This window comes from Aulostomus chinensis, chromosome 21 (genome assembly GCF_037954235.1).
Source record: "Aulostomus chinensis isolate RoL2024-O1b breed Wild chromosome 21, RoL_Achi_v1.0, whole genome shotgun sequence".
Lineage (NCBI taxonomy): Eukaryota > Metazoa > Chordata > Actinopteri > Syngnathiformes > Aulostomidae > Aulostomus > Aulostomus chinensis.
In genome coordinates this window covers 13,185,503-13,197,671 of record NC_141340.1, presented here as the reverse complement: position 1 = coordinate 13,197,671, position 12,169 = coordinate 13,185,503, and the positions used below count along the sequence as shown (strand labels likewise).

The window sequence follows — 12,169 nt, the reverse complement described above, 5'->3', positions numbered from 1 at the left end:
CTTCTTTTATAACAAACAAATGGCCTAAAAGCACATGTAAAAACATAATATTCTGGATATTGCCTCTCTGCTGAAGGAAAATGTATGTTATGTCTGCCCGTGGAAAAGAAGTGAGAGACATGCCAAGTTTCACCTCCCACCTATGTGAATACGACCCCATCTCCCTCTCGCCTTTCTTCATCTCCCTAATAGGAAATTTGAGCACACTGTGTGAGATTAAAGCAGAGAATCAATGCCTTGTGAGCAATCATTTCCAGACAAATCTCTTTCATCTCTCCCCCCACCCTCCCTTCATTCTCTCCTTCATTTTCTCTCCCACCTCCTAATGCTAACAGGGGGTCCCGTGTCATGACATCCCTTTTTTTGCTTTTATCATGTCCTAATAACGCTATGAAAATAGCGAGAGAAAAAGAAATGTGACAGGGAGAAGGAAAAGGATGCTGGTAAAAATACAAGAAATGGATAGACTGATTAAAAAAAAATCCTCCGAATGATCTCGGGTCTTGATTCGCTCTTTGATGTCGATGTCTTTGTGCAAATTAAACAAATATGCCTGCTGCTTTAGTCATCTCAAAGCTTTTCATAATATGCCATCTCCTCCTTTTGGCATTTTTTTTTATGAAGGATGGAAGGAAGTAAAAGAGAGAATGACTGACAAGTTCATTTTGTTACATGAAAATACAAATAAAAAATGGAAGAGATGATAAACAGATGATGATTTAAAAGTACAGTATGTAAAGAAAAAACATAAGGAAGAACCTGTTGTTCTGCTGTGATGGTGCTCAGAGCTAATGGACACACACACAAACACACACACACACCTTGGCCAGGCCTTTGTTTCAAAAGCAGGTTAATGGGGAGTGAGGAAGAGGAGCATTGCAATTTTCTGCTCTTTAGGCGCCAGAGAATTCTCTCCAGTGTAAGAGAGACCAGACCCTCAGCGTAATAGGCATTTTACACCCTCATCACCCCCTTGCTCACAAACACACACATGAACACACACTCGCCAGAAATGTGTGGGAGTGTAATAGGCATTCTATGGTGTGTATTGCCAGTCCCCAGAGTGCCAGTAAGTGTTAGACATGCATAGAGTCGGCAATGAGACAATCAGCATGCTGAAATTGAAACCTTGTTTGGAGTCGCACCGGAGGGGTGGAAGAGGAGTAGAGAGAGAGAGAGAGAGAGGAGGAGGAGTGGAAGAGAGGAGCAGGGAGAAGAAGTGATGGACAATGGCAGGAGACGAGAGGATGAGGAAGCTGGATGAGACGAGAGGAGAGGAAACAGGAACTGATGTTTGTTTAATTGCCTCATAAGCGATGACACAGATAATCACGTCGAAAAAAACGAGATGCTCCTCATAGGCAGGGCCAGTGAACAGCTGTTTCTGTGTGTGTGTGTGTGTGTGTGTGTGTGTGTGTGTGTGTGTGTGTGTGTGTGTGAGCTTGTCTCTCCCTATAACCCTGTCAGCTGTTGTCCCCTCCAGCCACATCAAGTATAGGACACAATTAAAGCATTACGGTTTTTGTCATATCAGATCAGTCAGCTTAATTAAGAGAAACACACAGATACACTCCAAAAAGACACACACACTCATCATTTAAAATCATTCTAATTACCCTGTGACATCCTGTTTATTAATATCCCCGCATCACATACCTAAGGACATGGAGCCGAGTGTGTTCACCTTTTTCTCTGTGTCCGTTCGTGTGTAAGACCCTTGTCTTCATATCTAATTGTCTTTTGAAATGACAATATTCCACTGTGTGCCAGCTGTATGTAATGAGTCAGGTTGTGTCAAAGTGCAGGCCTAAGCTGTCTGCTTGAGTTAAGCTCTTCCCCCGTCTACTGTAGAAGCCTCCAGCATACACACTCGCATGCACACGCACACATACATATGTGCTGCACACGCTCAAAGAGACTATATCAATGTGGGAGTTCCTGTATCTGACACGAGATTAAGAGGGCCAAGTGGAGGAATGTCGAAGAACTGCCCTGTTGCATTTGCAAGAAGGAGAAAGGACCGTCTTGTCACACACGCACACACACACACACACACACATGCAAGCGTCCTGTGCTGTAAGTGAGCAGTAGCCTCCCTTGCATTATTCACAGCAGCCGAGTGATCGAAGCCTGGTTCAATAGCACTAAAGCGGCGCACGCTGGAGAGATTTGTCTTACAAAACCTTGACACACACACTGGCGCACATATGCTCTCACACACATTGATTTTTGGTGGTGGGAATCTCCCAGGCTTTGGACGAAAGGCAGGGACGTGAGAGGGGCTTCCCCCATTGGAGCAACCCCCTGACAAACGCACACATACACACAGGGATAGTCTTGCTGAAACACACACATATGTACACACACACACACACACACACACACACACACAGGATATAGGCAAATGCTGTAAGTACATCTTTAATTCTCTGAAAATGAGATTTGATGATGATGAGGTCCAGCGATAGCAGGAATGAGAACATGAAAGAAAGAGCTTGAGATGGGAGAAGAGGGATCTGTCTCAGATCTGATGGGGTTTCATTTACTGGAAGATGAGCTGATGGTAAAATAAAAAGAAAGAAAAAAGTCAAACTGATCATTTCTTTTTTGCTGACTCCCTTCTTTTGCATTTTATCATCAGGGGGCTTTTGCAAGCGAAGAAAAAAAAATCATGCATTGCCTGATGTCATATCTTTCCACTGCAATGTGTGTGTGTGTGTGTGTGTGTGTGTGTGTGTGTGTGTGTGTGTGTGTGTGTGTGTGTGTGTGTGTGTATTCTCACAGAAGCATATTCAATTTGAATCCTTTAATTCAGATTTAAAGTCACCTCAGTTCAGTTTCAGTTGCACAGCTAGCACATACCACCCCCTCTGGCACTTTTGACATATTAACATGTATTGACAAACCAGCACTCACATGCCCGTAAACACCGATACACAAACACACACATACATACACCTCTGTCCCCTGAAGACATGTGATCAACCAGACCCAATCCCTTGTAATCATCTGGAACTCCACACACACACACACGCACGTATAGTTCCCCTTCAATCCCGGGTAATGGTTTGGGGCAGGGGGCTGAAGCGGTGGGCTTCTTTCCCTCAGCCCCAGTGTCTTAAGCTGCCATTGATTAAATGTTAACTGATATACTCGGCCCAGGCAATCTTGTTAGAGCTGGAGCAGGCAGGCCGCGAGACAGACAGTTTAGGACCCGCGCCCTCCTGATCAATAGCACAGATAAAGATTTCATCCATCAATGAGCTCCCAAAACAAAAGGTATCTGATACCTGATTAGGCCCGTGGGGACTCCGCACAGTTTTGAACACACACTCACGTGGAGCAGGTAAAGACACAAGGAACATACACACCTGGAACACCGATAAACTGTACAGGGGGGGAAAAAATCTACATGTGAGCTTAAAAAAGCTCCACGTTTTCGCCTGTTTACCCGTTTATTCTATCCACCAGCACCATCTGAAGTCAATCAGTTCCACATCTAATAGTGTAATGACAAAAGATACATACACACATATGCACAGCTAAGCTTGCAGATAAGGCAGCCCTGACTTTTCCCAGATGAAGGTTAATTATCCCGTTAGTTCATTTAAGGGTGTGTATTTGTTTGTGCATGCAGGTATATGTGCAGTGGGTGAGTGTGAGTGTTTCCTCATGTCCATTTAAATCTTCAGCCAAAGGCACCGAAAAAAATGTCTGAATCGATGTCTGGCCAACCACCACTGCTAAAGTGTATCAATAATCTTCTCCTATCTTGTTTCCCTGCTGTTGTCACAACATCCAAAGCTTCACCACAAATTAAGTCTTAATAATGAATCAATAAAAGGAGTCATTTGAATATGGATTTCTTTCCTTTTTAACTTCAAAGTGTGAACATATTTCCCCACCCTGTCTAAGCTTAAGTTACAACTTTAAGAATCAATACATGCTGTGGCGCAATTAAAGCCAAAAACAAAACAGGACGTCGAAGTTTAAAAAAAAAAAAAAAAAGTCCCTCAGACTCTTAGTGTAACGCTGAAAGAGTGATGTCATTTTGGGCTTTTGGGTGACATTTGTTGTCACATCGCCAAAATGCATTTCCATATATTTCACGGCTGACATGACACTATACACTCCCAAAAAATGATATCAACACAGCCCACTAACCTGCATTTGATTGAATGATATCTTTGCAGTTTTATTTTTCTGCTCGACCATTTTTAAGGAGGCGGGGTTGGGGGTGGGGGGAGGGCTATGGGATTTTCAAGTGGCGTGTCAGGGGCCGGGAGTCCTAATGCATGGAAACATGGAGCTTTCTGTTTTCTGACGGCTAGCAGAGATAAGGTAGAGATATGGCTGTAGCACTGGCTCAAATCTAAAACAGATCCCGCTCGGGGGTGGGGGGGGGTGTGGGGGGGGGGGTTAAGAAAGTGAAGCAAAGGGGTGGGAGGAGGGAGAGAGGTAGCAAGAAAAGGGAATATTGTCAATCCTCTAAGTGTCTGGCGGTGTCTCTCTTTCTTTCCCTCTTTCTCTCACTCGTTCTCTTCCCCTCTCCCTTCGTAATCTGATTTATTCGAAGCATATGTGTGCTGCTCTGTCTTTGTCTGCTTCTATTAGGGCCAGTGGGGGCCCATATGACATTGTTTAGCTAGTAATGAAATGGACATTTTTTGCATGTTTTTAGAAAGTCGGGGGAAAGCCAACACTCCTTATTTGTAATTGTCTGTGAATACCATCTCCAGGGCAGTCGCCCCGGGTCTGCACGTTCATTTGTGTGTGTGTGTTGCATGAGGACTTATGTGCTTTATGTATTACAGGTTCCATGTGGTCATTTTTGGAGATGATTCTGAGCAACCTAATGAATATTTGGGCCTGAAGATATTTCTCTTTTTATTCCGTGATTCTATTCTTCTCATGTTGAGAAGGTCCTGCCTTACTGTATAACCTCAGCACATAATAAGGCCCTGATGATGCACACATTTTTTGTTTTGCGTTCTTCTTTTAAGGCATGTAACATGGACTTATTGTCAGTATATGAAATGTGCTAATGGAAGCTGCTCCAAATTCCCTATCAGTTAGGAATGCGTTCATAAAAAGGTGCAACAAATGAATGAAAAGTATTTTTTGTTAGATGTCACCATGTAATTCATACAAACATGCTGTTTATCCTGGATAGAAGAAATGCAGCATTAGTACAAAACATAGATATTATTGTTGCAGATCACCAGGCCGCTTTTTTTTTTTTTTTACGAATCAAACAGACAATAGAACTTTTTTTTATTGTCTTCTAACTACATTACTATCGCTCCATTCTATCTGCTGCTAGTCTTATCTTTGATTTTCATACAGGATTAAAGTCTTGTTTGTGGTGGCGGCTCTGAAAGCAGATGTTTCTATGCTGCTAAAAACGGGACAGTAGCCCGACAGGATAAAGATCTGTTTAAGCATTATCTATTTGGCCGCTGCCCGTCACAGGCCTATTTTAAGCATAGATACACACACACACACGCACACGCACGCGCGCACACACACACACACACACACACACACACACACACACACACACACACACATAGATGGAAAGCCATTCTCTTAAACCATGGCAGCCATTTTATTAGATTCCCTGTTTTCAGGCCTCGTATTAGTTCCCGGGAAATAAATAAACCTCGAATACATGACAAGGAGCAGTCTGGTCAATTACAAACTATATCTCCCCTGCTGGTATCTTTGTTAACCAGTCTAGTGATGGATGGATGGGTGGACGGACAGATAGAGGGATAAATGAATGCACTGCGTAACAGATAGGAAAGGTGTATGGATGGCTAGCTGTGTGCAAAAAGTAGATGGACAGATGGATAGATAGGTGGATAGATAAATGGATGGATAGATAGACAGATGAATGTGGCAGGGAGATCTTGTCGGGCTGATAGAGTTGAGCAGGTATGCCGAGAAACAGCTGCTTTCTTCATTAGGTTCATCTATCGATCTCGGACCCTCGCTGTGTGTGTGTGTGTGTGTGTGTGTGTGTGTGTGTGTGTGTGTGTGTGTTTTTGAGGGGGGGAGACAGAAGCCTGTGTAGATAAGTGCTGGTAATAGAAGAGAATGAATTCTTATCACAGAGATGGGAAGGCCATTAACCCTCAGCTCCTAGTTGTCTCTCTGGTTCTCCCTCTCTCGCTCTCTCTCGCTCTCACTCTACGTTCCCTCCGTCGTCCCCCGGTCTGGACCTGACAGGGTCACGTTGGTGAGCGTGTGTGATATTTCCACAGTGTGTGTGACTCTTGAGCATGCGCACGTGTGTGTGTGTGTGTGTGTGTGTGTGTGTGTGTGTGCGCAAGGGCGTGCGTGCGCGTACGTTTGTGTGTTTTACGACTGCCGCTGTGCAGACTGCCCCCGTCGGCCAGATGTTTATAATCAGGAGCTAGATTGGACCGAAGAATCATAAAAGACCAGGAAAAATAGAAAATAGAGAAAGAGATGGGGGGAGATAAAACAGAGGAGATGAATCTTCTTTTCAAATTATTCCTAAATCTCTCAGTAAGCTTGTCGTGCCGCCTCTTCAATTCACCCACTCAGCCTAAGGTGATTCAAACTGCCGAAATGCAATATGGCTGTTGTGTAAGATGCAGGTGTTTGTGCACACGTGTGGAGGTGTACAGTAGGTGTGCTAGCCCTATTGTATAAGGCCAGGTGTCGCTGCAGTTTTTTCACCACAGAACCTTTTGAAGCCATATTTCTGTCCTGTGAAAACCTTTTGTATTTGCTTTTAAAGAATCATTAACATCACCCCCTCACACACACACACACCCCACACCCCCATGCTCACAGCACTGAAAACCCCTCTTAACACAAAACAACAGTTTCTGTCTGCGCAGCAAGCAAGATACCCAAGCCTTTAATCTTGGCTATGTTTATTCATATGATTTTTCTTTTTCTCTCCTTTTTTTCCCCCAAAAAGACGTGTTTTGTTAGTTGCCTGCAAGACAGTGGAGCGGGCAATTTGAGGGAAAATAAAATACTATGTGTCTCAGGAAGTCGTAATTGACAACAACAAAGCAAATATGAAGCTGCTGATACAAGCGTTTTTGTTTTTTTTGTTTTTTTTTACTGAAAAGTCATTTTTTCCAGCTTATTCTGTCAGTTCAACTTATTGACATTCACACCAGGAGCGTATTAAATGTGACAATCCTATTGTCTGGCTTTCAGAGTTAACCTGAAACAATAGATATTTTCTGCTGGTGTAATAACTTCTCATGTGTTTTAAGCAATAAAAAAGGTGGGCGGATTTCAGTGCGTGGATGGAAACATGTGTGTTTACATGTTAGCATGTGGGCTGTGGACCTCTGTCCGTGAAATACATTGAACGCTGTGTGGGAGTAAAAATGTGTAGAGGGTTGCATGTGTAGGTGTGTGTGTGTGTGTGTGTAGGTGTGTGTGTGTGTGTGTGTGTGTGTGTGTGTGTGTGTGTGTGTGTGTGTGTGTGTGAGTGTGAGTGTGAGTGTGTGTGTGTGTCAGTTATTCCCAGGCCCTGTGCAGGAGCTGTAGCCCCTCTCCGCTGGGTTGATGTTTAGTATTTTAGACATGCTACATTAACAACATCTGGTTAAGATCTAAATGCTTGTTAAACGCGCTGAAATTCAGGGGGAAAGGTACATGGAGAACGAGGGGAGAGACGGGGGATAAAGAGGGAGAGCAGGGTAAATAAAGATTTGAGGGTGAGAGAACGGGAGGGAGGGAGATCAGTAAGTCTGTAAGGTTATTACTCTAGCAGTATTACCACTGGCCCTTGACTGTGTGTGCGTGTGTGCACATGACCGTGTGTACGCCTGTGTGGGATGGTGTAATGTTTCAAAGCTTTCCCTTTAAAACCTAGAGGCCAAACTAGAGCCACGCGCGCGGGGCGCAGAAATGTGACATCACAGGGCCCCTATTCGCTCGCGTGCACGTACGTGCGTGCGCACGCACACACATACACACATCTATGTGCACACAGTCTCACAGGGGACATGACCAGAGTTGTTAAAAGAAATCAACATCAACATCAGAGCTAAGTGAGAGAGACGTGGCAGTCATGGGCGTTACACAAAATATTAAGACAGTATTACTACCACAGATACACCGGATACACTCTGTATCTACTACTCATGATTAGTTTTATAACACTGATAATAGTGTACTTCCTTTGGCTTCAATTACAGTGAAGTCCATGTGTCTATGATTTAACGCAAACAGTGATGAAATATATATATTTTATATATATTTTACTCCTTTATCCTTTAATGAGCACCATCTCTGCCCCCAAAAAAAACAAATTAGAGGCAGCTCAGCCCAGTTAATGAATTCAGCCATTTTGGAGCCTCCGTGTCCAGTTTCTTGGTGTGCCATCGCTCGGCCCTTGTGTGCTGTACAACTGAGTCTTCCACCGGGCACATAATGACCTGGCATGGTGGTTATGGGCCCTTAGGGGAGGACAGGAGGGGGAAGAGAGTGGTCTCAGAGCAGGTCATTATACAGTAAGAGGACACACACACACACACACACACACACACGCTGCACTGCCACTCTCGATACATCCTCCATCGCCTCTTTTTCCCATATGTCTATTCATCTATTTTTTCTGTCTTTTGAAACATCTCTTTTTATGTAATTTTCAATCTTTCCTCTGTTTCCAAGTGTTATTGTTCCCTCATTCTTTGTCATGAAGCAGAATTAGCAATTTAAAATAATGTCTTTTTTAATCATGTTAACAAAATACAGTTATTTATTCCTTGATCCTATTTTGGCTTCCAATTAATAGCTGAATCTAAAACCAGGCTGACATGGTTGTATATCTGATCAACAGTTACTTAATTATTCTTCCTCTGTAACGTTTAAATATAGGCTGCCGTTGGTTGCAGGGTAATCGGACCCAGGGTCTGCGGTTAGCTTGAGCTCACCGGCCGGCTTTAATGTTCCGACCGACCCACATCAAAGAGAATCTCACCAGGCTGCTAAAATCACACACCCTCTGCTGCTTGTGTGTGTGTGTGTGTTAGGGTTTGTGCAGAGGCAGTGAGGTGACTGTGAAAGTTTTGCTCTGCACGTCCTCTGGTAGCGATTAAGTCGATGGTTAAGAGTCCCTGCTGCAGAACCCTCTCTCCCTGTCTCTCTCAAACACACACACACACTGACACACACACACTTGCACATGACATCTCACATGCAAACACATGCAGTCACTGTCTCACTCACTTGATCAATGGCGCACGTCCACGCAAACACACTGCCAACATGCACACACACTCACACACACACAGTCATACATGCACTCGTGTACACAATCATGTGGTGTGTAACTGTCAGGGTCAGTCAGAGGGCAGACACTGTGCTGATGTATTGAGAGAGCTCGTCTGGGAATGTCCTCAGTGTGGAAACACATTCCCTGTATGTACACACGCGCGCACACACACACACACACACACACACACTCAAAACTCACTAACTGATCTAACCGACTAGAAGGGGAAAGGAGAGAAAGAAAAAACACTGATGAGGCCCAGATGATCACCCCTCCTCTCTCTCTCTTTCTCCTCTTTTCCTTTCTTCACCACCATTGCTCCCACTCTTTCCTCCTCTGTTCATTGTCCCTCATTTCTCCCCGGTCCTATCTAGTTACAGGTAGAGTGCCCTCTAGAGGTCACTTAAGATGCCAGTTGTGTATTGTTGTGATCAAACAGTACTTGCAAGTATCACCAGACCCATGTCCTCCGCTTCTGTTTGCCCTCCTTTTAAGATCATGAGCTTTCTTAATTTGGAGTGAAACCACTTTAATCAAGCAATGTACAAAATACATATATATATTTTTTTTTTTTTCAAAACAAATTAAAATAATGGAGAGCAACAGACATTCATTTAAGAATGTAAGTATTGATCTCTTAATATCTGGATAATGGCTGCTTACATGTTACCACAAACCAGTCAATGTTTTCCTATATTTTTATTTTTAATTAAATGATATTTTCCAGTGGCATCGATTCAGATTAAAAGTTAAATTTTCTAATACATACATATTTTAAGTTTTTTAAGTATGTTTATATGAAAATAGATGAATTTCTTTCAATTGAAACAACAATTTAACACATACAAAAATGTGTATTCAAATATGTAAATACAGGCTATACAGTGTGTATGAAGGAATAAATGTAGATGTTGTGTTCCACTTACTTTTTCACATTTTTTTAAATTTTGTCTTTTGTCCTGATCTCTCAGTGAGTGAGACTTTTTTCCCCTCTGTGTTTCTGTATTGACCCCTCTCCTTCACCTCCACTTGTAAAATATACTCTTCGATTTGTGCAGTCGGCTTTTCCTTAGCATCAACCGTCAAGAGTAGAGGAAAAGATAAACCAGTGATGTGATAAAACAAAAAAACCCCACTACACACACATTTACACCCAATGCACGCACACACTACCTTTCTCTCTCTCTCTGTCTATCTCTCTCTTGCTCTCTCTCCCTCTCCCTCTCCCTCTCTGTCTGTATGAAGGTGGGGTGAATTAAAATACAAAGATGGACGCTGCAGCACCAGCAGTGAAAATTGCAATTTCTGCAGCCCGGGCTCTCTCGGCTGACAGGAGATATTTCATCCCTGTTGTCACCGACGTATTAATAAAACATCAGGAGCAGAGTGCAGTCCTCTCTCTTTCACACACACAGACACACACACACACGCGCGCGCACACACACACACACACATATATATATATGAGGATGTACACTTTGACTGAAGCGTGTTTATACACATGTGAAAAACGTACTCACACGTGCAAATACAAAAACACCACAGTGCTCATAAATACACACAACTGCAGTTTTCCTCTTCAGTCACCATCCGCCATCAGTCTATGTTTCTGTCTTTGCTCGTGTGTGTGTGCACCCTGTTGTATGTGAAAGGGTTAATAATATCATGTTTCTTAGTGAGGGGGTGGGGGGGTTTGCAGACCCCTTGCGCTCATCATACAATGGCCAAAGTGATTGTATGCAAATGCAAGCTGACCTCAATGCACCCTTTGCCTGATTTCTATGAATATGACTCCGTGTGTGTGTGTTGTAAAATATGGTTATTAAGGCAACGCAGGATTGATGAGCGCAGCTCTTTTACACACACACACACATACACACACACACATACACACACACTCATATACACTCGTCTCATTCTCTGGCAGAGTAAGGGGTTTGTGGTGAAAGAGACCCCCTTCCCCCCATTTAGAAGACATGAAATTTTTAACGCTTTTGCTCCGTGTGTGAGAATATGATACCGTGTGTGTATGATTGGAAGCCTGTGCACAAGTGTTTCTGTTTGATTTTGCATTTGTGTGTGCTATCCCTGAGATGAAGGAGGGTCCTATGTAGTGTGTATACGTTTTTTTCTTTTGCGTGTGTGTATGTGTGTGTGTGTGTGTGTGTGTGTGTGTGTGTGTGTGTGTGTGCGTGCGTCTGTGCGCATGCCTGGTTATCTGGCCTCTCTCAGACTGCTCAAAATTCATTACAAAGTGACATCAGCCCAGCCGGAGACAAATGATGGCTGGATGAAAGGGAGCGCTGGGGCTCGGCTAGGATTAGTGTTAGCTTGTGCTGGCGACACATATACACACATACACACTTGTACACTCACACATACACACAATGCACGTACACTCACACTCTCACACACACACTTTAATCCACTGGCAGAACACTGCAGATACACAGAATTATCAAACAAGGGGCTGAACTCTCAGAGATGGGTAGGCTAATCTGCTAATAGTACTGAGCTGTATGTGCATGTGTCTCTGGGTTTGTGTTTGTGTGTGTGTGTGTGTGTGTGTGTGTGTGTGTGTGTGTGTGTGTGTGCGTGTGTGTGCGTGCGCGCGCACTGCACCGCACTGCATACGTGCACTTATTTTAGGTAGGCACAATATATACAAACAGTAAAGTAGTGGCCATCTACAAACTCTCCACATGCACTTTTGTTTTTTAATGTCTCAAACAGTTTTTAGTTAATTATTCCTTTTCTACAATTATTTTCTATTAATAGTGCCATTTCTAATTTTCTAACCTTAACAAAGTTTCAAAGTTTAGAATCTTTCAAAGGAAACCAAAAAGTAAGCATAATTAAAGCTTTTCTTTAAATGCTGAAGTCACTTCTGAAGAA

General features: G+C 43.2%; 1 protein-coding gene across 3 annotated transcripts in view; it reads left to right on the top strand.

Annotated features, from left to right (window-relative positions):
* The window catches only part of zfhx4 (zinc finger homeobox 4), an 81,461-nt gene that overhangs the window by 50,383 nt on the left and 18,909 nt on the right, over positions 1 to 12,169 (top strand). The window lies entirely within an intron of this gene.